The 27,482-nt window shown below is 37.7% G+C and overlaps 1 protein-coding gene and 1 pseudogene across 5 annotated transcripts in view; one reads left to right on the plus strand and one right to left on the minus strand.

Moving 5' to 3' along the window:
• The window catches only part of NRXN1 (neurexin 1), a 1,232,227-nt gene that overhangs the window by 870,263 nt on the left and 334,482 nt on the right, over positions 1 to 27,482 (minus strand). The window lies entirely within an intron of this gene.
• Positions 8,549 to 9,288, plus strand: LOC133772663 (S-phase kinase-associated protein 1-like; annotated as a pseudogene).

Consider the following 27,482-nt stretch of genomic DNA (forward strand, 5'->3'; position numbering starts at 1 on the left):
AAGGAAGACCTTTCTCTCTGTCTCTCTCTCTCTCACTGTCTATAACTCTGTCAAATAAATAAAAATTAAAAAAAAAAAGAAACTTAATCCCTAATGTAACAGTATTGAGAAGTGGGCCGATTGGAGGTGTATCAGTCATGAGAGCTTTGCCATCATGAATGAATTAATGCAGTACAAAAGGGCTGGCAGGAATGGGTTCTCTCTGTTGATCTCTGTCAGGGAGGACACAAATTTGTCCCTGTTTGGCCATCTGCTTCCTACCACACAAGGATGTAGCAAGAAAACCCTCAGTACACACCAGATGGTGGCTACCTTGATTTTATACTTCTCAGCCTCCAAAACTGTGAGAAATAAATTTCTATTCTTCACAAGTTACCCAGTCTGTGGCATTTTGTTATAGCAGCACAAAATAGACGAAGTGAGTGATCCACACTTTTATAAATAGGGAAAGGAATTCGATCTTTCCTCATACTTATTTTAAGATGCATGCTAACTACTTAATGATTTGTCAAATAATGATTTCCACAAAGATATGTTACTAAATCTACTTCACACATTCTGAGGGTTTAGTTAACTTGGCTGAGATCGCACAGGCAATTACAGCTACCAGGTCCCAAACCAGAGGTGTCAGTATGATTCCAAGATCTTTCCTTTCCTATCTGATACAGCTAATGTATCTACCAAAGTAACAAAATAAATTACTATGTTCTTAAAAATTGTTTCAGTCATGAATTAAAATTTAAACACAGCTTGGGGCTGACACCGTGGTGCAGTAGGTTGATCTTCCGCCTATGGCGTTGGCATCTCATATGGGCACCGGTTCTAGTCCTGGCTGCTCCTCTTCCAGTCCAGCTCTCTGCTGTGGCCTGGGAAACCAGTAGAAGATGGCTAGGCCCCTACACTTGCGTGGGAGACCAGGAAGAAGCACCTGGCTTCTGGCTTCGGACTAGCGCAGTTCCGGCCGTTGTGGCCATTTGGGGAGTGAACTAACGTAAGGAAGAGCTTTCTCTCTGTCTTTCCCTCTCTCTGTCCATAACACTCTCAAATAAATAAATCTTTACAAAAATTTAAACACAGCTTTAGGTTCATCCAATTTGATAAATAAAATCACTCCTTTCACTCAGAGTCTGATGGTGGCTGCTACTCTGGGTCACCCAGCGGTCAACTTCTCAATAAATCAAAGATCTCAGCTTCATGTAGGCCAATCCAGACTCCCAGTGTCCTTACCTAGCCTTTCACACTTTCCAAAAGGCTTTTAGATACATTATCTCATTCGATTCTTCTATTAACACTAACATCACACAAAATAGATGACATCTTTTTCTCTTAATACCAAAAATCACAACAGGGTTCTCACTTTGCTCCGTAATTCTGACACATCATCATCTCAACCCTTTAAGTCTCATACACAGAATTTATGGAGCTGTTCCTCTGCCCTGTGAGCTTGGTGGCTTTCTGCCCCAGTGTAACCTCATGACTTCAGCCCCCGTTCTAGGGGGCTAGCTTAGCCAGCGAAAGATGACATTAATAGGCAAAATGGCTGACTTGCTTTGACATTGTTTTTCTCTGGGAAAATGTGTAATTGCAGGAAGCAATTATTCTCCAATTTTCATACTTAAAAATTTCAATTGATAATTATGAGATCTCTTACATGTTGTTTCCCAGTTTAAAATTAATTCTCAGTAGCTTTTATATCCTTTGTGCTTGTATATCTGATAGCTGTATCAAGTCTAAACTACAACTTACAGTGTTTAACTCAGTATCCATTTGGAAGCAATCTTATTCTAATGTAATATTTTACACAAGACAGTAGAATTTCATGAGACACCTTTTCATAACTTTTCATGGGCACAAGAGAATCCAGACCTAGAAAATCCTTAACTGGTAGAGATGCCACTTACAGGGTGTTCTAAAAGCAGCCAGCTTTGGCTGATTAACTTGACTCTGAGTTAAAATCAGTACAGAGAGAAAAAAATATCAAATCATCCTGTCCTTTTCAAATTTATGCTGCAATGTATCTTCTACTTCCAATTTACAAATGTGTAAGGAGAGACTAGTTGGGATGGTATGTATGTAAATGTATATTTATGTCACAAAGAAACAGATTATTCTAACACTGGTATAAGCCAAAATACATAATAACATCATAGGGAAATTTAAAAATTATTGAGGAGTAGTTTGTAACTACATGAGCTTATTACTAAGCCAAAATCAAATGATTTAAAACCCTTATCCTTCTTGGAAACAGGCTAATGGAAATGCAATGTGATTTGATTTTGATATTTTTCTTATAACCCAAATAATGTGCAGTAAATAAAACTGTTGCTGAATTTGAATTATATCATCACATTCTGGACAAATTATCATATAAAAATCAAAGAGAAAGAGAGATGTGCAAGCTATATGCCTAATATCTACCAGTAAGTTATTTACCTCTGACTGTAAAAATTAGGGAGAAATTAGCTAAAATGTTAGAGAAAGTAGTCAGATATTTAATAACGAATATTATGACCTGGCATTTGTCTTACATTCCTCTGCCTCTTACCATTTCCAGTAGCTAAATTAACATTAGTCAAGGTTAACTAACTCTATTGTAGTGCTATGGATGGATCCCTTGGCTATACAGTTTGTACTTTAATCCTCCTGGAAATTGCAAGAGGCCAAATGAAACATTTCACATACAGCCAGAGGGAGGAGAGAAGAAAGCCATAACTCAGACTTCTCTGTAATATATTATGAGAAATCTATCTCTTTTCAGAGTCCTTGTCTAAGAAAGTAACCCTTTCTGGAACTGAGCACTTAGAAGCAAGGTTGGTGCATGTCCAACATCAGGATCATGGCAGTTTTTCTACACACAGTTCATGTTGAAAGGCTGTTTCCTTCTTCCATCAATCATTTTCCAAGGTAAATGTCACAGTATATAGTTACATGATAAAATTAGATAAATGTTAATTCAGTTCCTTTTATAGCACCAAGTATAATGAAAGATCTAGAGCTTAGTTTGAAATTCCATGCTTCCAGAAAGAATCCAGATACACTCAATTCTTGATAAATATTTTCATACCTTATGACATGTACTAATTGCATGATCAAATGCCAACAGTGATGAATATCCTGGTAAGTAGCCTGGAATTAGGAAACGTTGGTCCTTCTGAGATTCAAGATATCTAGCTCCACCATCAATGTGAATAGTACATGGGCAGACCATACTATGTTTTCATATACTTGTTAAATAAGTTTATTAATATCTGGTATGTTTACATCACAGGGAAAGTATAATTCAGAATAACAGTATAATTCAGGAAAGGAATATGAAATAATTGGGAAAATGTTAAGAGAGATTTCTTTTATAATTTTTATTCATTTATTTATTAGAGAGGCAGAGGGAGAAAGCATGGTGGGGAGAGAAAGGAGAGTGAGAGAGAGATAAATCTCATCTTCTGGTTCGCTCCCCAAATGCCTACAAAATCCAGGGTTGGCCAGGCCAAGACAAAGAGCTGGGAACTCATTCCAGATCTCCCTCCTAGGTGACAGGGACCAAGCCATCACCTGTTCCCTCTCAGGGTGTGCATTAGCAGGGAGCAAGAATCAGGAACATAGCTGGGACTTGAAACCTGGCACTCCTATATGGAATGTGGGCATGCCAAACAGCATTTTAACTTCTACTCTAGTCATCTTCTCCTGAGAGTACTACTTAATTATAAGGTTAATATGACAGAGAAAGTTACTTGTAATGTTACTAGAGAAATTCAGTTTAAAATCTGTATATGGGGATGTTTATTTTTAAAAGTGCCACACTTGTACACAAATCATTATTCAATTGAAAACAATACAGAAACTGTGTATTAAACAATTTTTTCTACTCAAACGATGTCTCATTTTTGTCCATTTGAATGGTATTATCTAGGCAGAAATGAGTTAATTTCTTAACACTATACAGGAAATGCCATCTCATATACATACCAGTTTCAGCCATGCAGTAGCAATTAGTAGGATGGGATGACTAATGAACAACAGGATTCAGGATACCTGGCTTCACACATGTTTTCAGACACGTTCCAGTTATGTGACATGGGATACGTTTAAACTACTTGACTCTCAATTTCCGTTATCTAAGAATATGACTAGAATGTATCTCACAGTGATGGCAGCACAGATCAAACAAGCAATTGTATATACTTATAAAAGTAATTTGTCAACTGGAAATTGCTTTGTATGCTATTATTATTACTATGTGAATATAGACAGTTCATAAATATACCATCTATTTCCAGAAGTTCAAATAATTCTCACAAATTCATTTCTCCAATTTAATTGACAGGAACTTTTTAATGTTTTCCATACTGAATTTTAATACTTCCTACACTGAATTTTCATTATTGTCACTATAAATGACTATAATGTCTCCTATCTTGTGTACTCTTGACTCTAATTTCTTTAAAATGTATTTCCATTTCATTTGAAAGACAGAGACACAGAGATACAGACTTAGAAAGATCTTCCATCTGGTGGTTCACTCCTCTAAAAGCCCCAACACTTAGGGCTAGGCCTAGCCAAATCCAGTAGTCCAGTACTCCATTTTCGTCTCCTGTATGGGGCTCAGGGAACCAAGTACTTGAGCCATCACCTGTTCCTCCCAGTATTTGCATTAATAGGAAGCTGGATAGGAGCCTGTATCACACACTCTGATATGTGATGCAGGTTTCTAAGTTATGGCTTCACTTGCTGCACCAAACCTTTGCCCTGACTTTTGCCTTTTTGATTAGTCCCCATGCCACACTCTTTTTGCCTACATCTATTAGAAACAGTCTCCATGATATTCTCCATCCTTTAAGACACAACCCAGCAAATACTCGTGTGAAGCTCCACAGTCACTGCTCTCATTTCTAGCTGTATTGTTGCCTGAACTCTTAAAGCACTTCTTTTTAGTGCCATTCATTTGGCAAATGTCTTATATGCTCTTTCATAGTTATCTTTTCAAATAACAGGTATACATTTTAACTCTACTATTAGGATATTTCAGGTTAGAAAACATGTCAGAATTTTCTGGAAGCAAAATATCTAGGGATGTATCTTGTAACAGTAGCCAATGTGTGTGAATACTCATATAACAAAATGAATGAAAGTGTGGTGACTGATAAAAGAGACAAATATCTATTCCAAGTGATAGAAAAGTATTTGAGGCCGACACCGCGGCTCACTAGGCTAATCCTCTGCCTGCAGCGCCGGCACACCGGGTTCTAGCCCCAGTCGGGGTGCTGGATTCTGTCCCAGTTGCCTCTCTTCCAGGCCAGCTCTCTGCTGTGGCCCGGGAGTGCAGTGGAGGATGGCCCAAGTGCTTGGGCCCTGCACCCAATGGGAGACCAGGAGAAACACCTGGTTCCTGCCTTCGGATCAGGGCAGTGCGCCGGCGGCAGCGCGCTGGCCGCGGCGGCCATTGAGGGGTGAACCAACGGCAAAAAGGAAGACCTTTCTCTCTGTCTCTCTCTCTCACTATCCACTCTGCCTGTCAAAAAAAAAAGAAAGTATTTGAAACAAAAATAGTAAGCCAAAATGATTTTCCAGTTGCAATTTTCCATAGTATACCACTGCACTACACATAAGTTTAGCAGAACTTCCAGAAGAGATATTGAAACAAAACATCCCATTTTAGAGTTCGGGAGGCTACAGCCCATTAAAAACAAACATTTCTGGGGCCGGTGCCATGGCTCAATAGGCTAACCCTCCACCTGTGGTGCCAGCCACACGGGGTTGTAGTCCCAGTCTGGGTGCCGAATTCTGTCCCAGTTGCTCCTCTTCCAGTCCAGCTCTCTGCTGTAGCCTGGGAGTGCAGTGGAGGATGGCCCAAGTGCTTGGGCCCTGCACCCGCATGAGAGACCAGGAGAAGCACCTGGCTCCTGGCTTCGGATCAGCATGGTGCGCTGGCTGCAGCACTGGCCGTGGCGGCCATTGAGAGGTGAACCAATGGAAAAAGGAAGACCTTTCTCTCTGTCTCTCTCTCTCTCACTGTCCACTCTGCCTGTCAAAAAAAAAATTTCTATTCAAGGGGAAGACACAATTAAGAAGCTTCAATCCACAATACATGTGGAAAAATCTAATATTAACTAAATCACAATCATTGATGAAGAAGAATAGACTCAAGCATTGGCTAAGTAATAATGGAAAACAAAATAATATGAGTAAAAGATAATTACAGTCCACATTTCAATGAGAAATTATGGAATAAAAATAAAGGAAAATAATTTAGTTATATAAGAAAATCCCCCACATGTCAGCTCAATAGCTATAATAATGAGAATCAGCTGATTCTAGTTACCTAAATTATCATGTTTCTAAATGTACACCTATATACATATATATGCATGTTTATGTAATGGAAAAGAGGTTGTTTACTCAATTATTATGCTAGATTTCTAGAGCTACAAACTGAGGATTTAGTAGGTGCCAGACATCATGGTGGGCACCTTTATCTCATTTCTTCTAATTGTCTCAATAGCATTTTTTCATTTTTAATTTTTTTCAAAATATTTATTTATTTATTTATTTAAAAGCAGAGTTAGAGAGAGGCAGAGGCAGGGGCGGGGGTCTTCCATATGCTGGTTCACTCCCCAAATGGTTGCAATGGCAGGAGTTGGCTGTTCTGAAGCCAGGAGCCAGGAGCTTCTTCCAGGTCTCCCATATGGGTGCAGGGACCCAAGGACTTGAGCCATCTTCTACTGCTTCCCCAGGCCATAGCAGAGAGCTAAATCAGAAGTGGAGCAGCTGGGACATGAACCCACAGCCATATGGGATGCTGGCACTGCAGGCAGCGGCTTTACCCACTAAGCTATAGTGCTGACCCCTCAACAGCCATTTTTGTAATGTCTTAATGACTTATTCCCTTTAATTTGAGAATCCTGGCCAGTTTGGTTATAGCTCTTCTGTTATTTGTTGGAACCACATAGCTGTCTCATCCTGCCATATGTTCATTCATTTACTTTTTTTGCTTGATAAATACTTATTTTATGGCTATGATTGCCACCTACTGTTTTTAGATCCAGAATACAGTAGTAGACAAGACAAAGGTAAATACCTAGTGAGACATTCATGCTGTTATTCTGTTTTTTTGTACAAATATATTCTGTGTACCCAAACTAGATTATTAGTTTATTCAAAGTTATTTTCCTAACTTTATTTCTTTATATCCTGTATAGTTTCTAGCACAGTTAAGTACCTAATTAAAAACTGGCAATCAACAGATACGTGGCATATTACTTTGCTTTAAAATATTTTACATATCATTTTTGGGTTAGCTGACATGTATTCATCTACTTTGAAAATTCAAAGAATACTACAACATCAAATTCTAATTATCTGCTAAGGACTCAAAGGATATTCTAATAAGTCAATATTCCCCATACTATACACTCTACACTGATTGCCCTCATTGAAACAAAATTATTAATGCAGATATCTAGGTCAGATTTCTGCTCTAGTTGTAACAACACTCATATTTACAATAGCAGTTTAGTTCAACAGTTAATTTTTTACTATGAGTCTCAATAATAAGATAAGCATCCTTTTAATTGGTAATTCTTCAGGTCAAGACTAATAAAATTATTTCTTTTTTTCTTTTTTAAATTTATATAAAGGTAACTAATTTCATAAACACAGTCTTAAGATCATAATGATAATTCACCATACTCTCCTTCCTTTACTCCCACTCTCTCTCATTTTAATTTTTACAATGCATTCAGTCAATTACTTTATAATCATAAGCTTAACTCTATGCTACACTAAATAAAGAATTCAAGAAGTAGTAAGAAGTAAAAACACTATTTCTCGAGAGTATAGATAAGGGCTATAAACAATCAAATCAAATCAAATAAGGGCTATAAATCAAATCTCAAAATATCAATTTCACTCATATTGGGTTGAGGGGAAAACTCATTGTGGTTTTTATTTGCATTTCCCTGATGGCTAGTGATCTGAGCATGTTTTCATGTATCTGTTGGCCATTTGTATTTCATCCTTTGAAAAATACCTGTTCATATCCTTAGCCCATTTCTTAACTGGATTGCTTTTTTTGTTGTTGAGTCTCTTGAGCTCCTTAAGTATCCTGGATATTAAACCTTTATCAGATGTATAGTTTGCAAATATTTTCTCCTATTCTGTCAGTTGCCTCTTTCTTGTGTGTTTCCTTTGCTGTGCTTAAATTTCCTAGCTTGATGTATTCTCATTTGTCTATTTGTGCCTTTATTTTCTGTGTTTCTGGGTTCTTATCCAAGAAGTCTTTACCTATGCCAATGTCTTCCCCTATATTTTCCTCCAGTAATTTGATGGTTTCAGGTCTTAGTTCTAGATCCCTGATCCATTGTAAGTTGATTTTTGTGTAGGGTGTAAGTAGGGGTCTTGTTTCATACTTCTGCAGGCAGAGATCTGATTTTTTCTATTTTTTTTTTAAGATTTCACTTTTGAAAATCTTGCATCCGCCTTTCTCTTCTCCTTGCGTTGACGCCACCCCTCTCTCGTCAGCCTCCGGCCAGCCAGCTCCTCAAACCTGAACTCCATGCCTTCAATAAAGTTGCAGAGTTCTGATGGAGAGATTTTTGAAGTTGATGTAGAAATTGTCAAACAGTCTGTGACTATCAAGACCATGTTGGAAGATTTGGGGATGGATGTTGAAGGAGATGATGACCCTGTTCCTCTACCAAATGTTAATGCAGCAATATTAAAAAAGGTCATTCAGTGGTGCACCCACCACAAGGATGACCCTCCTCCTCCTGAAGACGATGAGAACAAAGAAAAGTGAACGGATGATACCCCTGTTTGGGACCAGGAATTTCTGAAAGTTGACCAAGGAACACTTTTTGAGCTTATTCTGGCTGCAAACTACTTAGACATCAAAGGTTTGCTGGACGTTACGTGCAAGACTGTTGCCAATATGATCAAGGGGAAGACTCCTGAGGAGATTCACAAGACCTTCAACATTAAGAATGACTTTACTGAAGAAGAAGCAGCCCAGGTACACAAAGAGAACCAGTGGTGTGAAGAGAAGTGAAACGTTGTGCCTGACACTGTAACACTGTAAGGATTGTTCCAAATACTAGTTGCACTGCTCTGTTTATAATTGTTAATATTAGGCAAACGTAGACAAATACAGCAGCAAATCATTTGTTTTAGCAGAATATTGTCCTCACTGCATGTGTAGTTTGAGTACAGATTCCAAACCCGAGTTTCTTCTAGTATGATTGAAAGTTCCTGTTTACTTTGCTCTGAATAAAACTGAACTGTGGGTTCTCGATAGAAAGTGGCATTTGGGGCTTCCTCTCTTCTCACAGAGTGATTGCTGCCTGGTTTACTGTCCGGTTAAATTGAGTGATCTTTTAAAAGTTGGCATTGTAAATAAAACAACTTCCAAAAAGTTTTTTGAAATAGAATTAAAAAAATATTATCTTTATTCATGAGCTGGAAACTGGAAAGAGGCTACCTGAAACAAACGTTCTGAGTGGGCCCATTAGGATGTCTTTCAGCTGCACCATCAGTCAGTACCACTGGCATTGATCAGCTTGTGTGTAGCAGGGCTCCCTTAATTGGATCTGAGGACTTGTTCTTATTTTTAATCCTCTCAGCTTTGAGTATATTGCCTAGAAGACTCAGTTACTATCTGGTTTGTGGTTTTGGGGGTGGGGAGAAATGTAACTAGACAGTTTGTTGGCTTTTCAATTAAAAAAAGACACTTAATTCATGTGTTATGTCATCTTTTTATAATCACTGTCCCAATATGGGGGACACTGCTGACTGTACTTGCATGTCAAAAATAACCTTTAATAATAAAAAAAAAGATTTCACATTTGAAAATAGAATCTCTTGATTTGATATCAGATGGAAGGATTACATTTAGAATTAATTAATTAGAATTATTAATTAATAGATTTTGGCTGTTATAACAAAAAATACAATATATGTGATGACTTACAAGCAAACATTGTATTTCACAATTCTAGAGACTGGGAAGTCCAAGATTAAGGTGCCATCACATGCAGTGCTTGGTGAGAGCCCAAAAGGGAAATCTCTGGTGTCTCTTGTAGAAGGATAGTAATCCCATTCACAATGGACCTACCCCAGTGATCCAACCACTTCTCAAAGGCCAACTCTAAATACCACTGCATGGAGTTAGGATTTCAGAATAGGAATTCTGAGAGAACAAAAACATCTAGTCCACTGCCATTGTCTATCCACATGCCATTCTGATAATTTTCCTCATACAGCCTTGAGTTAGGGCAGTATTTCTATCCCCAGTATCAACAACTTCAGCAATTCTCTGAATTTGCCGTCTTCATTATACTTTGAGGGGTAGTACTGCATGGTGGTTAGATGCATAGGATATGAGCCATGACATTAGATAAAAGTAGTTTCCTCTTTTGAAAACTCTTATGCGACTTATTTTAGAGAACATACACATAAATATGAATAATGAGCCTACCATATAAGTTCTCATAGAAATGTCTTTGCATGTAAGTGAAAAAGACACCTGTGGAAAGTTTATCTTCCTGTCAAAAAGTTTATATTTAAAACAATTCTCAGACCATATAACGTGATGTATGTTATTATATAAATATTTTGCAAATGTGTGCGATGGTGCCCCAGGGGAAGGTATGTTTGTAGATAACTAAAGAATTCTGCCCTCAGGGCAGGTGCTGTGGTAAAGCAGGTAAAACTGCCACCTGCAATGCCGGCATCCCATATGGGCACTGGTTTGAGTTGGTTCCTCCACTTCTGATCCAGCTCCCTGCTAAGGCACCTGGGAAAGCACCAGAAGATGGCCCAAGTATTTGGTCCCTGCACCCATGTGGGAGACTTGGCTCCTGGGTACAGGGAAGAAACTATTGGTGCTTAGCTTCGGATCAGCCCAACTCCGGCTGTTGTGGACATTTGGGGAATAAACTAGGAGATGGAAAATCGATCTCTCTCTCTCTGTAACTCTTCCTTTCTGCTTTCAAAACCACACAGAGATACTGTTTTCATTGTTATATTTAATCCTCCCCATAAATAGGATTATTAATCTGTAATCTGTTTATGTTGACCCATGAGGAAATAGCGATAAAATTTTTTAACATGTTCAAGTTCACACAGTGATTTAATTCATTATTTTACAATGAGCACAAAGCTCAACAATCAACCAAGGGTCCTCATAAAATGCAATATGTTGGAAAATGGGGAGCTTTCAGCAGAGTTTTTAAGCTCAAAAGTACTTAAGGATCACAAACTACACAGGTGTATGAAGATGTATGCATTCATGCACACACCTGAATGTGGGTTACATAAACAATTCAGAGTTGAGGAAACTCTGGAAAATAGAAAGCAAAGTAAGTTAACAAATTCAATTGACATTTAACATTCTTCCTCTCCTAAACCCCTCATTCCCTCCTTTTCCCTTTCTAACCTCTGCATTAGGATATGATGCAAAGATATAATTAGTGCAAAAATATTGAAACTTCTACCATGTGAATGCACTGAAAGATAAGTAAAGAATTAGAGATTTGGAGACTTTCCAGGGTAGCATGTAAGGCTCATCATTCTCATCCCTCAACTGTAATAATTGTGCTTGAATTTCAGAGTTGAGGCGTCTTCATCCTTCAACTATCATTTTCTGCTCACTTAATTTCTCAATAGAATTATAGTTTTTGAATCCCTTTAACACACTGAATATAGAGGTAGGAATACTGCTAATCAGCTAATTCAAGCAAAAAAGAGATATGGAAAGATAAATTATTTTTACTTTAAAATAAATATTTTATTTATAAAAGATCAACAGAATGGGAGAGATAGAAAGAATGAGACATATTCCATCCCCTGGTTCTCTCCCTAAATAGTATCCTGTACTGAGACAGGCTGAAGTCAAGATCCAGGAATTCCATCTTAGTCTCTCATAGGGTTGACAGGAGTAGAAGTACTTGGGCCATTTTCCCTTGCCTGTATGGGATGCCTGTGTCTCAAATGGCTGCTTCACCTATTGCACCACAGAGCCTGCCCGGCCCTGGGGTTCTTCTTGATTGTTGCTATTAGCATAGAGGTCAAGTCTTCACCTCTCTAATCCTGAAAGCCTTCCTTAGGTCATCTTTGTATATTTAAATGCTTTCCATGCTTCAAAAGTTTGTTCATTCAGTAGCTTTACCAAAGTCTCCTAATCATCCCAAGTGAGATGCTTGGAACAAAATGGGCAAGGCTGAGAGAAACTACCAGCCATTCCCAAAGGAGCTCTCAGACTTTTGTATAAATCAGACACACATTTAAGAACAAATTAGGAGAGGCAAGCATTGTGACACAGCAGGTTAAGCCACCACTTGGGACACCCACATCCAGTATCAAGGTGCCAGTTTGAGTCCCAGCTATCTGCTACCAATCCAGCCCCCTGTGCATGCACCTGGGAAGCAGTAGACAATAGCTCAATTACTTGAGTACCTGCCACCCATGTAGAAGACATGGACAGAATTCTTGGCTCTTGGCTTCAGACTGGCCCAGCCTTGCAGCCTTGGTTGTCCAGTTGTTGATGAAAATTTCTTTCTTTCTGTCTCTCCTCCCCTTCTTCCCTCCCCTCTGTCACTCACACAAATAAATAAGTTTTTTTTAAAGAATATATTAGAGAAGCATTAAATCATTAATCTTCTTAGGATGCCAAATTTTCAGCTTACACAGGATGTCTACATGTTATGCTTACATCCTTACTATGATTCTGTTGAGCATATGATCTGATTGTGGGCCCAGAAAATCCAGTTTCACTAGAACTGATATACAGATATATATATTCTCTCTTTTAATGATTTCCCTCTTCAAGCCAAATCTTAAGCATTGGAGAAATTATGATGGGGAACTTTATTTCAAAAACCTCCCTCAAATTAAACAGAGTAGAATTAATTTAATTTAAAACAGGTTCCAACATGTCTCTTTCAGTGTAGTTCCTTCTCTCCAATCTAGCTACACATTAGCCACAACAAAAAAGGTCAAGCAACAATCTTCCAGTTAATTTGAACTCTACCTGTTTCCATTCATCTGTAAGTAAACAAAACAGCTCTGAGCTTTTAGAGGCTTCTCGATGGCATTAGCTGCCCCTTTTATGCAATATTATTGGTATGGGGAATAGGAACAAGATACAGTGGCTGAAACAGATACCTGCATTCCCAAATCTACATAAAAGGGCTGTATTTTTCTTTCATGGAACTTAAGAGTATTCTGGAGGACCAAAAGATCCATGTTTAGCCATAATATGCTCTTTTGCATTTATAAACCACTTGTCCCCACTTCTCTAGGATCTGCTACATGTCCGAAGACACTCTAGCACTTCACTTCTGTTCCCATAATCAAGTCTTTGTGGATTCATGACATAAATTACAGTTCATAAAAATGCTAGAATATGGGGAGACCTCCCAGGCACCACTTAGTTCCTTCCTTTCTCCCTCCCTTCCCTCCCCCGCCCCAGTACTGAAACCTGAAACAGCCAATTAGGTGAACAGTCTACAGTCTGACAGTCACTCCTACATTCAGTACAATGTCTACATCATACTGCAGCTGTTAAGACTGACAGTTCAATTCAAGCCTAGATTCCAACAACACAGACTCTCGTCCAGTTCCTGGGGGGTTCAGAATACTCTCTTTGTACAACCTTGTACCTCACTAAATTTATCTAATAGCATTTGCAAGGTTTAATTCTATAAAAGTAGATATGAGCATGGAAACAGTGACCCTAGTTTAGCCACTAGTTGACTCAGCTGGAGAGGACTGCTCAGTCCAAGGGCAGCTTCTATCTCTGTTCTCTCAGAACACACCTTAAACTCTCGCTCACAGAGCAGGGTGCCTGGGGAACTGCTCAATTTCCTTAGGCTATGAACCACAGACTACTTTAGCAGGCTGGATAATCCACAACATTCTTTCATGCCTCTATCCTGTTATAAAATAAGCTCTAATTTATGATGGGCTCTGGAACGTGTCACTGCTAAGAACAGGATCCTAAAGCCCACGTTTCACATACTTGCCTTGCTTTTAATAACTACAAATACACAGCATTCGGGACATGCAGTAACTACTCATGCAATTGCTCTTATTTTCCTTCTGTTAAAAAGAGGGGAAATAAGAAAGTAAGGGCGATCTCATTTCTCCTGTATGCAACATGCTCTACTTTACCTCTGCCAAACAGAGAGAACTCTATGGCACTTTAAGGAAAACAATGAGGAAAATCATGAAAACAAGTCACTGACTTTTTGAAGTAGAATGAGTCCTGTCAAAAGGATTTAGGTAAAGGGAAAAATAAATTAAAGGAGTTAAACTTACAACCAGGCATTATGATATTTTATGTTTTCTTATTTTACTTATTTTTTTTTTTTTATTTTTTGACAGGCAGAGTGGACAGTGAGAGAGAGACAGAGAGAAAGGTCTTCCTTTTGCCGTTGGTTCACCCTCCAATTATTAAAATTCAAAATTTCTTTATCAATGTTTGAGATATACATGTTCATACACACTATTTTTTTTAAATTTATTTGAGACGACTAGAGAAAGAGAGAAAGAGAGACAGAGAGTGAAAGGGAAAGAGAGAGACCTCCCATCTACTGGTTCACTCTCCAGACACCTACAGTGCCAGAACTGGGCCAGACCAAAGCCAGGAGATCCAGGTCTCCAAGTGGTTGGCAAGAACCTAACTACATGAGCCACTATGCACTGCTTCCCAAAGCTCACATTAGCAGGAAGCTGGAGTCAGGAGCACAGCTGGGGCTGAATCCCAGGAAGGTAGGCATGCCAAGTGATGTCTTAATTCCTGTTAGGAAACTGGCACAGTCTTATCTGTGGCTTGATCTGCACCTTGATTTACAGTGTATGCCCTGGTTCCCACTGCCATTACTGAAAGCCAGGTGGCCACATGGCCCAACCTCTATTGTCAAGCTCCACCCCCAACCAAATGGGATTCACTGTTCCTGCTTCCCTGCCCATCCTTTGGCAAAGTTTTAAAAGGACCTGTTCCTGAACATGTGGCTCTCTTGGCTTCTCTCCTGCTCACTCTCTCTAGCCTTCTCTCCTCTCTCACTCCCCCTCTTCTCTTTCTCTCTTAATCTCCTTTTCCCTCATCGCCCCTTCCCTCCAGCCTGCTGGGTTTTCCCCAATAAACTCTTTCCCTTACTCCAGTGTTCAGTGTGTTTTGTGACGGCTAACAATTCCTGGGCCAAAAACTTGCCCCTTAAGTCACATTTCACAGATACAGAAAACAGATACACAAAGATGCTGAATATTTTAACCTAAAGTTATATAACTAGTGAGTAGCAGAACTGGAATTAAAACCCTAATCTACTACATACCAGATTTTTTTTTTAAATCAGAATTAACCTGGGATTGCTCTGTTAGAGGTTTCAGGAAGTATCCCAAGATGATCCAGAAAACTCTGAGGAGACAGCATGTATGAGGTCCTGTGCCTGCAGGAGGTCTCAAGGCACTCCTGGTTCTTTGAAAGAATGCTTTTCAACTTTGAATGCTGTCCACCTTCGGTATACTTCAAAATTTGCTGAATCTATTTGTATATTAAATGTGTGTGCTAATAGATACAAAAAGAAATGGAGCATAAACCTATATTTTAATGCTTTTGTTTCTAAGTTATATGTAGGCAGCAAAATAATATATTTATTTGTTTATTTACAATACTTTTTTTTTTTTAAATTTTTTTTGACAGGCAGAGTGGACAGTGAGAGAGACAGAGACAGAGAGAAAGGTCTTCATTTGCCGTTGGTTCACCCTCCAATGGCCGCCGCGGCTAGCGCGCTGCGGCCAGCGCACCGCGCTGATCCGATGGCAGGAGCCAGGTGCTTCTCCTGGTCTCCCATGGGGTGCAGGGCCCAAGCACTTGGGCCATCCTCCACTGCACTCCTGGGCCACAGCAGAGAGCTGGCCTGGAAGAGGAGCAACCGGGACAGAATCCAGCGCCCCGACCGGGACTAGAACCCGATGTGCCGGCGCCGCTAGGCGGAGGATTAGCCTAGTGAGCCGCGGCGCCGGCTTACAATACTTATTTATTTTAAAAGCAGAGTGACAGAGGGACACACACACACACAGAGAGAAAGATCTGTTCAGTGGTTCACTCCTCAAATGCCTGCAGTAGCTGGAGCTAGGCTAGGTTGATGCCAGGAGCCTGGACCTCCACCCAGGGTTCTCACATGGGAGACAGGAACCCAAGTATTGGAGCCATCATCTGCTGTGTGCAGTGCATTAGCAGGAAGCTAGATCCCAAGACTCAAAATGGATGGTGAGCATCTGAAGTGGTGGCTTAACCCACAGCCCCTAAACACCCGTATCTAGAGTCACTTAAACATACAGAATCTCAAAGCTGAAGCTGTTCATACCAAAAGGAGACAGAAAATATATTCATAATTAACGCAATATAAGGAAATCTAGTAATAATTTCAATATGAACAGAACACTAAGAGATCTTGGGGGGAAGAAGTAAGAACAGTAACAAATTGGAAACAATTGAAATGAGCAGTAAGATCGTAAGTATAGTGTACTTGTGTGATGGAATACTAGATTGTTGTAAAACAGTCATATTGCAGCAGAGTGTCTATCGACTTTGGGGCATTTCTAATGGATGTCATTAAGTGGAGAAGCAGGCTATAAAATGTAAGTAATGTGATTTCAATTTTTAAAATATATATATTTTTAATATATATGTAAACAATTGTTAAGAATAGTTATATAAGAGTTAGAATCATCACTTCCGTTCTTTGTTTTTTATGTTTTTTTATAGTGAGTATGATTTCCTTTTGTAATTAGAAAAAAAATCAGTGTATTTCATTTAAGGATCAAATAAATAGTCTTAGCAAACAGTTAATAACTGACAAAAATCAATTTGAAAATTCTCCAAATTGGGAAAAAAAATTCCTAACATACTTGGGATTTATTTGCACAGAGGGCCTTATGAGTTGCAAATGCTCCACTTGAATATCTGCCTTGAATATCTGCTCAGATGTGGCACCTGGCCTTGGTCCATTTCCTCTGCTACAATCCTATAGGCCCCCACTCTTTGGGATGCCAAACTAGAATCCCCTCTCCTACTTGGCAGCTGTGGAAGTTCACAAATCATTTTGCTGTGTATTGTCCTCCAGCTGGGAGAAGTGCCGGTTGCTTTGTCAACCAAGAAAACATACCTTTCCTATCAAGAAAGGTAAAAATTTTATTCTTTCTGCTTAAGTGTAAGTTCCTGAAAGTGTAAAGGAGAAAAAAGATCAAGAATCTTTAATTGGACAGCTCCCAGGAAAGCAACACGAGTAAAATGTCACTAGGAATAAATGCAAAACAGGAACTGAAATGCAGAAGTGCCTGACCATCATCTGCAAGTCAAAGCCTAAAGGATTGGTCAAGGATACCATGTGCCTCCTCAGCCTTGGAGAGTCATTACCCAAAGCTTGCCATTTAACTCTGCAAAGACTCAGGTCTGTTTCTCTTCTAACTCCAGTGGCTTAATGACTAGCTACATCACTCATGCATCTTGAGATATGCTATTGGGAAAGGAGAAAGAACAGTTTAAATTATTGTTATTATTTGGGAAGTCAGGATTATTAGCAACCACCAAATCTAGGAGAAATGCCAAAATTCTCTGAGAAAGGCTTTTAATGCCTCTGGGCCACCTTGTGTGAAAACAAGAACTGAAGAATAGATTGTTTACTTACAAAGTTACCCAGGGAGCCTGGGGTAGGGGTGGGCATCTCTCAGTGTCTGAGCACAGATCACAGGCTCAGGTCCTTTACAACCTGCGTGGCTTCAGCCAGACTCTAATGCACCCTGGGCTGCAGACACAACGTGGCCAGGGTACCAACAGCAGACTTAATAAATTAAAAAAAAAAAAAAAAAAAAAAAAAAAAAAAGAGACTGCTTCTGAACAAGTCTGTGAGTGATCTGCTAAGCTCCAACCATTTTCTGTGTGTGTATGTGTGTGTGTGTTTTTTCCCAGTATGCACTGAAAACCAGCATAATTTATACATTCTCATATATTACCAGCTTGTTAATTCAACACTAAAGCAAAGAGATGACAGGAATACAAGTCCTTGATCCTTTTTCCTGTTTTTCTCTGTCTCTAATTTTTTTTGGTACTAGATGAATGGAGCATGCACACCATTTCAGATGTTTACTCAAATACAAGATTCATTGAGATGATTTTTATTACTTTTGTTACACTAAAACCTGTATTTGTGCTTAATCATAAGATTCTCTACAGTGACACTCTAAATTAAGCTGCAGAGAATTTATATTTTAAGCCAAGCTATCTCATGGGGCTTAAGAGTGTCTCATACAAGACATAAAAATCACACTAGGTGTGAGCAGCAGGGCACATACTATAAAAGCTCCCACGTTCTCCCGATGAAGGGAAAGAAGATGATGAAATATTCCTATAAAGCTCTCACACATGCAATGAAGCCTGTGATGGAGGATTTAGATACAGGTTGACTACTTGAGCAAATGTTTTTAATTTATTTCCCATTGACATCCTTAAATTATTTCGAAATTTTTAGTTCATGATTCAAAATTGCAATAATGGCATTCAGCTATAGCTCCTTATATGATGAACAAAACTGCCTGACACATATTAATGAATGAGTGAATGAATGCATTTAGTCAGCTTAACTAGAAATATATGAATCACATGTTATATAGATTCATATAGTAAAAGAAACTGGCAAACTGAATATTATACCTTTAACCTAATTGTGAAACTATATATAATCTATTAGATTATATCACTACCTATAATAATGCCTGCCCTATATCACATACTCAATCTTTTTTAAGATTTATTTTATTTGAGAAGCAGAATATGGGGTCGCAGAGGGAGTGGGGAGAGACAGAAAGCAAGAGAGAGAAAGAGAGAGAGAGAGAGAGAGAGAGAGAGAGATCTTATATCCCTTGGTTCATCCTCCAAATGCAATGGGAAGAAATAAAGTACATGCATAAATTTAATCAGGTATTATATATCCATTTATTGAAAAATTATTGGTGTGGCTTTGTAGGGCAGGAGGATAAGCTGATGCTTGCAATATCATCATCCCATATGGGAGTGCTGAGTTTAAGTCCCAGATACTCCGTTTCTGGTCCAGTTCCCTGCTAATACACCTGGGAAACAAGTGAATGATGGCATAAGTACCTGGGCTCCTGTCACCCACATGGGAGACCTCGATGGAGTTCTGAGCTCCTGGCTTTGTTCTGGTCTAGCCCTTTCATTGCAAGCATTTGGGAGATGAATCAGGGGATATAAGACCTCTCTCTCTCTCTCTCTCTCTCTCTCTCTCTCTGTTTCCCCACCCCTCATTTATTCTGCTTTTCAAAGAAAATAAAGAAATCTTAGAAAAAAAATTTTTGAGGATGTCATACAGGAACGGCACTATTATGGGTAGAAAATGTCAGCTTGAAGCTTTCTTCCAGATTATCACAATAAACAATAACTATCCACATCTTGACTGCACATTTAGCTCATTGTCACTCTAAGCCACTTTATGTATGAATTACAGAGCAGAAAGGCAGCCAGAAAGTCCACTGTCTAATGTAATGTATACTGTGACCTTGGCCTTGAACTTAACATCTGAAAAACTTTTTTTTTCACCTATTAAATAGGTTGGTTGACAAGACTAGATGACCCCTAACATATATTTAAGATATTAAATTCCATAATTTTATGTTCCCTGCTGGGAGAAAAATATGTTTCGGCTCATGTTTATAGTGGAAAGTTTTTAACTGAAAAAAAGTGACTAATTGCAATCAACAGCAAACTGAGAAAGGTGTTTCAGAACTTAAAACATAAAAGTGAAGCAATGACGGGCAGCTCCAGACAAGGTTCATGGGAGAAATCACCACACTGATTGCAGCCATTGTGAAGGGTTGTCAGAAACATCAAGTAAATTACAGAGAAAAAGATCCACAATTCCTTTCCTGAAAATCACTACTATTATCATAGTGTTAACTGGGTAATTTTCCCAGCACAAAGGGCACATGCATTTTTAAAAAACATAATCAGTTGGATAGTACACATTGAAAATGTACTTCTTAAAACAGCTAATCTGAGGCAATGCTATTAAATAAGCAAAAACAAAACAAAAAAAAGCCCAAAAACCCATATCACATATTAGGACACACATTATTTGCATAGGAATGACAGCTCTTTTAACTAATCTTCATTTTTCCTGCTTTTCTTTTTTAACAGAATAGGGAACAGAAAGCAGAAATCTCAGGAGTTATGTCTTGTACAGACATGGGCGAACCTCATTAATATTAAAGGTAATCATAAAAATAAATTTTAAATTAATGTTTGGATTATCTGGCATTTTCACTAAAGAACAACAAAGCATGGAGTTGACTACAAAATGGAATACATTTCTAAACACTTATGATTTAAATAAATCATAGATTAAAGAATTTTCACTCTCATATCACATATGCTCTGCTTTGGGGTGCCAAGGCAAAGTTTATGATTCCTGAATCAGTGAGGATCAAATTCCTCATAAATCATAGCCCATATAAGGAAATTGCTTCTTTTCCCTTTACTGCATTTCTAGAAAGTACCTGTTAATAGGAGTATTCTGTGTTCTCTTTTTCTCATTTAACTCCTTTTATTGGTTACCATGATTCAAAATGCTTTGATATCTATTATGTTTAAATCTCAAACACTTCCTTGATGTAAAGGAAGCAACATCAAGCTTTCTGGACCTCTTATTATAGAGGTTTTCTCACCTATAATATAGAAATAACATTAACATCATAAGGGCGTTTTTTTTTTTTTTAAAAAGAAGCTTAAAGGAGATAACAATTACAATGCTGATGATAGAGATAAGAAATGTGTCCTAATTATTTCACCTATGTTAAACTCTATTTTAATTGTGCTACATCACCTAACTTATTTAAGCCACATGCTAACCCTACAAAATAGGCCAACTATTATCCCCATTCTACAGTAGGGAAAACTGAACCACAGAAAGGCAAAAAAAAAAAAAAAAGTCCAAAGTTACACAGGCTGTGATCTGCTTAGAAGCAACAGAAGCCCCCTGGATTTATATTTGGCATCGTGCTACTTCCTACTGTCAATAAACATCTTTACAATGACTCGTGGTTTCAATAAGACTTCAATGTAGTCATTTTAAACCCTTAACTGAAATAAGAGTGCAGTAAATTACCCAGCATACATTCTATCACTCCTAAATAAGTCATGTTGATCTTCTACTTAAACAAAGACTGAATATTAACACTTCAGTATCATACATCATAGTCACAAATATCAACTGCCTAACTGAAATTAGAGAATGGTTAGGAAGAGGAAATAGGATGAAATATATAACATATATTCTAAGCATTTTTAAATTATTTTTGGAGCTCATGGAATTTACAGGGCATAAAAGTGAGATTGGCATTTGAAATTCATCAATTTCACACAAAAATGTTTTAACCCTATAAAGGAAGAGTTATGTATCTTTTAAAAGATGTCTTCCATTAAAAAGCCTTATGCTTGAAGTGAGATAGTTCCTTATTATATTGTACTTACATATTTTTGCCAAAATAAAAACTGTCACTCAAGAAGTCATGTTAATCCACATTTTTTAAAAAAATTAATTTTTTATTTATTTGAAAGAATTATAGAGAGAGGAGGCGATAGAGACTCTTCCATCTGCTGGCTAACTCCCAAAATGGCCGCAAGGGGTACGGCAGGACCAGGCTGAAGCCAGGAGCTTCTTGGCCAGGCATCTTCCTGGACTCCTGCATGGGAGCAGGGACTCAGACTCTTGAGTCAGAAGATGTTCTGCTGCTTTCCTAGGCACATTAGCAGAGAGCTGGATTGAAAGGGAGGCACCCAGGGTCTGGAACTGGCACCCCATATAGGATGCCAGTGTCGTAGGCAGCAGCTTAACCTGCTATACCACAACATGTCACCCCCAACCAATCCATATTTTATTCTAAGGAAGATTCCTATATTACACCATGCACAATTTTTCAAGGCAGAGTCAGTGTGCTAATGATCTAATAGCAAAGCCTGCACCATAATTGATATTCTGTTATTAATAAAATCTGGAACTCATCTTCTGATGTTTCATCAGTAGTGTAACAGTCTGCATCATCATCATCACACACACACACACACTTCCTTATAGATATAAATAAATTTTAGTTGTTTTTCTTTTACTACATGTCCCCTACCAAAAACTGATCATGATTATCTCCTAAACAGCACCCTTTTCTTAAATAAAACTAGCACCTAGATAGTGATTTTCAAATACAAGAATAAAAATATTGATTAGCATAATAAGAAACCAAAAGCATTTATAAAGCACTCTAAGGACTTCAGTCCATTAAGATTTATATTTTAATTAAATCTATTACCAAGGCGATATAAGAGAAGATATTGGCTCCCACGTCATAGTTAATAAAACTAGCATTCCTTGAATGAGGAGAAAGGGGCATTAAGTAGAAAAAGTTAGCTTGGTGAGTGGGGAAGGATATTGAATTGAGCTGAAATCCACATCCAGCTGACAAACTTTTGAGTTACTGTTGAGGTAACTGCTAATCCATAAGGCAGCTTTTTACAAACTAGAAAAAGGCTACCCTTTATCAAGTCTCTTAATTTCTATTTGTTGCAAAATTGTTTTAACACACTTACTGTGTTGAAACCAGATTCTGCACCATTGTTTCCCTTAAAATTCTTGTATTAAGTATACAAATCAATAATACCCATAATGCAAATGGTATCCTGTTAGATGTAACGACACTGTGCATTGTTCAACCAAATATGCAGATTTAATATCTGAGACATACATTTATTCATACTATATATGCATATATGTCCCACAGTGTCCTTTGGTTACTAAGAAAAAGCCTGAAATTTTTGCCTACAAATAACTTTTAAGCTCTAGTCTTGTAAGCAATTACCCTTAATAAGTCAATCAATGAAAGGCAACCATCTGCTTTACTTGTGTACTCATATAAGATAGTCCATTTCCAAGGATCACAAAATTTAAAAACTGGCTTTCTATGCTTGAGTTGCATGCAGGATATTAAATTTTTATTTCCTACAGAGGCAGAAAACATTCATAATATGTGTATGTATATGTAAAAACCTTATGGCTTTGTTCCCTATTTCCTGGAAAGAATATTTGTCTATCAGGGTATCTGCCTATATCAATACCTTTTTGGTTTGAGTATCTAATCCTGTTACTGAATGCCCTCAGGGGATATATTAATTGTTGGTAACACAGAGACCCTGAAAAAGCAAAACATCAGATGTGCATTTGCACTGTTGCTCTGGAGGGCAACAATGATTGCCCACTGCAGTTCTGACTCCAGTGATACAACTTCTACCTAGCAACCAAGGAATGATATTTTATTAAAGTGGGGCTAATTGGTTTCAGAAAGGTGATCTCATGATTACAGAGTTGGTGTAGTCACTATATTCTTCTTCACTCTAAGTTAAAGAGTTTAGAATGTATGGAATGAAAGAATTTATTTAACACACTGTGTAGAAAATGATTATTATCCATCATTTTTAGGAGGGTCTAATGTGCTACTATGAAACCTTTTTTTCCCTACATTCAGAGAATAACATTCCTTTACTGCTCATCATATAATATACTTTAACTGAGTACAGCTTTATGCTTCCTCTCATCTATAACAGTTTTTAACTTGTCTTTCCCTAAATTTTTTTAAAAATTGCATTCTTGTGCTCTACTTAAAATTCTTTTCTCAATGATAACTTCTCTCTTTAATTAAAAATTCTATGAGAACTGTAAAATTTCTCTAATTAAATTCTTAGTCCAGAGGTAAAGCTAAATAGCTAATGTTTACTTAGGGGTTTCATTGTGCTACTGAATACATTACACACGTTATGATGTTTTTCTTATTTGTCTCAACATAAAATACTGTAGTTTGGGCAACATAATTATTTTCATTGCATAAATAAATGGTTAAAATACAATTTTTTTTTAAATGAAGAGGGAAGAATTGCAATGAGTTGAGGCAGAAGAATTTTGAAACCAGGGAGCTAAGCTCCAAGCCTGGACTCTTAAGCACAACACTAGACTATGCTAGACTTCCTCTACATGGAAGATGTGTAGGATCTTCTGAGGGAGAGTGATACGGCAATTCCAAATGATATGAAAAATAATGAATGAATGCCTCCCAGCCGTCTTCTCCAATTTGCTCCACTTGTCTGCAGGTCTTTCATTCATCAGCACTTTTCAGGCTCTCTCATCAGCACAAAGAGCAGCATCCTTGGAACACCAGGGGTTGGGTTGTTATCTGACACAACCAAAATTCATACCTTGCTTTGCAATTCCCCTGACAACTCTATTTATCAGCCTGTCTATGTGCTTCAGACTCACAGTTGTCTTGAGGTTGGTTTTGAATGTGAGATGCAGAATTTCTGCTCTTCTCTGAGGCTGTCGATCCCACATATCATACAATGCCTCTTTTTGCATGACTGAGATGCCCAAGTTCATTATCCACAGGCTGCTGCTGAGTGAGATTTCATCCTTTCCAAAGACTTTCTTGACTAAAGCCATTCTTCCCTTCACCTTTGTTATCTTGCAATCACTCTCAGGAGCAGAGGAGACACCCAGCATGTTCTATTTCCATAACATTTACATACTATTAATGGAAACACAGGCCAGCACCTCAGGATGACATTGAAGAGAAGTTTGTTCACTTTTTACAACATAACTCTTCAAGATGATTTTTCCAGTGTTCATTTTAAAAAAGTACTTTTGTTCTCAACTGAGATGAGTGATTTTTATATATCATTTTTGGAAGATTCTTATGTTCCACTATTTTTAAAAATTTACTATCGTCAGTGTAACTGACACTGTGAAATGTTTTCAGTATTATCAGATTTAACCAAGAGTCAAAGAACCACAATAAAATACCATGTCTCTGGAGAGTATTTATGATAGTATAAAAAGGAATCAAGCATAACCATAATGAGATTTCTCAGACTGTGTGTCTTTGAAAGAAACTTGTACTTTATGTTTCATCAGAAGACCAGAGCTCTTTTCCTTGTTCTTATCACTTGCCCATTGACAAGTGCAGCCCTCAAAATGAGAACCAAAGGAGAAGCCCTACCTTTCTCAGACCATTTGTAATTTATAGTGATGTCATGTGTCAGTCTCGGATTATTTCTTAATATTTTCTTCTACTTTGACGTCAAAATTGTCCCTCATCTTTCTTCCTAGAAAGACATTTACATTAAGACTTCTAGTTTCACCCTGACTGCAACTCAAATTATTCATTACAAACTGCTTTAACTTCATATTCCAATTCTTGGCCTTCTATGCCAATCTTTACTGTACTTTGGCAATAAAGAATCTACACCTTTAAGAAAATGCAATGAAAAAATAACCAGGATCACCAGCCATGAAGGAAATGCAAATCAAAACCACAATGAGGTTTACCCCACTCCAGTTAGAATGGCTCTCATACAGAAATCAACAAACAATAAATGATGGCAAGAATGTGGGAACAGAGGTAACTTAACCCACTATTGGTGGGAATGTAAAGTACTACAGCCATTGTTGAAGACAGTATGGAGATACCTCAGAAAGATGAAAATAGATACACCATATGACCCAGCCAAACCCCTCCTGGGAATTTACCAAAAAGAAATGAAGTCACCATATGAAAGAGTTATCTGTACCCCCATGTGTATTGCAGATCAATTCACCATAGCTAAGATATGGAATCAGCCCAGATGTCCATCAACTTATGAAAGGATAAAGAAATAGTGGTGTGTGTGTGTGTGTGTGCATAGTATGGAATACTACTCAGCTGTAAAAAAGAATGAAATCCTGTCTAACATAACAAAATGGATGAAATTGGAGACCATTATGCTTAGTGAAATAAGCCAGTCACAAAGAGACAAATACGATATGTTTTCCCTAATCTGTAGTAACTAATAGAATACCACAAATGTGATGTAAAGGAATGAAGTTTTGAGATTCAATGATTGTTTACATACCTTGTCCCTATTGTTGATGAACAGTGTTTTGAAATTCCTACTATTTGTTGAACTTTTTACTTACTGTAGGATTAATTTATGAGTAAAGTAAACTGAAAGTAGATTATTAAAAATTAAGAGAGGGAATAAGAGAGGAAAGAGAGGGAAGGGTGGGAACATGGGCAGGAGGGAGTTTTGGGAAGTATCACTATGTTCCTAAGTCTGTATATATGAAATACATGAAATTTGTAAAAGAAAAAAAGCAATGGAATTAAACTGTGGTTATTATACTCATATAGTACATATTATCCCACCCATATAAAAGCAAGCATTCATTTAACTGACATAAAATGACATGAAATTGAAATGAAATATATGGATGAATTGAGAACTAGAATGATACTTTATATAGCTGGAAATACTGAATTTACTACAAAATCAAATAGAAATTTTCCAAGCTCAAAATAAGTTGTATTCTTATTATTCCTTTGTAGGTAAGTTGCTTGGGATTTTTAAATGCCTTTATACACACTACCAAGTTCAGGGAAATTGTCTTGGTGAACCGAGACTGTAAAATCAGACAGAGGCAGATATTATCAGGGTGATGGATGAACAGAGTTAGAAGGGGAAATGCTGAGTTATTTAATGAGATCTTGGCAGGATTAGAAGCACCAGGGATTTAGAATGGTGAGCAGTAGTTCCCAAGGTGGATTTCAGGGATAATATACATTAGCATCACCGTAAGTATTTATTAAAAGTGCACATTCCCAGAACCCATCCCTGACTCACTGTGTCAGAATCTCTGAGAGCAGAATTCAGGAGTCTGCATTTCAAAAAACATGCAAAAAAGAGGATATTTTCATAGTTGTGAATTTATAGTTAATAAATAGTCTTACTTAAAACATATAAAAGCAAAAGTTTTCACTATAGTACATTAAAAATTCTTCTAGCAGCTACATGATTTGTATCAGATGGGCTGATAAGCAGAATTCTTTATTTTATATGTAGTCTACATGCTGTTACTGTCAGAGGAAAAGCTAATGCGAGTCTTATTTGAAATGTCTGTTTCCATCTGGGTCACAAAAATTAGATGTGACCTTTAAGTACTTAAAAGTATGTCAGTATCACACATATATGTACGGGGCAAGTGAGCTTACTGATGTCACTGTTTAGGCTAAACAAAACCCATGCATATTTTCTCCACTTTCAATGAAGTAGAAAGATGAGTATTTTAAGATATAATGCATTTCTTATATATTTACATGCTTGTGTATTCAGATTTGAGAAAATGGTTTTTCTTCCAGAATAAAGAAAATAGTTAAGCAAGAAGAAAAGAATAGTTAATTTAATGAGAGGAAAGAAAATAAATTTCTAGGAATGTACTGTTCCCAACTCAATGTTCCCAGTCAGTAACCGAGCATCATAATTACTATTGGAATAGCAAGACTCCAGGCCAGGCTGGAAGTCAATGATCAGCTGCTAAGAGGAGCAGTCGTCACTGATAATGGGAGAT

The sequence above is a fragment of the Lepus europaeus genome, chromosome 13 (genome assembly GCF_033115175.1).
Source record: "Lepus europaeus isolate LE1 chromosome 13, mLepTim1.pri, whole genome shotgun sequence".
Classification (NCBI taxonomy): Eukaryota; Metazoa; Chordata; class Mammalia; order Lagomorpha; family Leporidae; genus Lepus; species Lepus europaeus.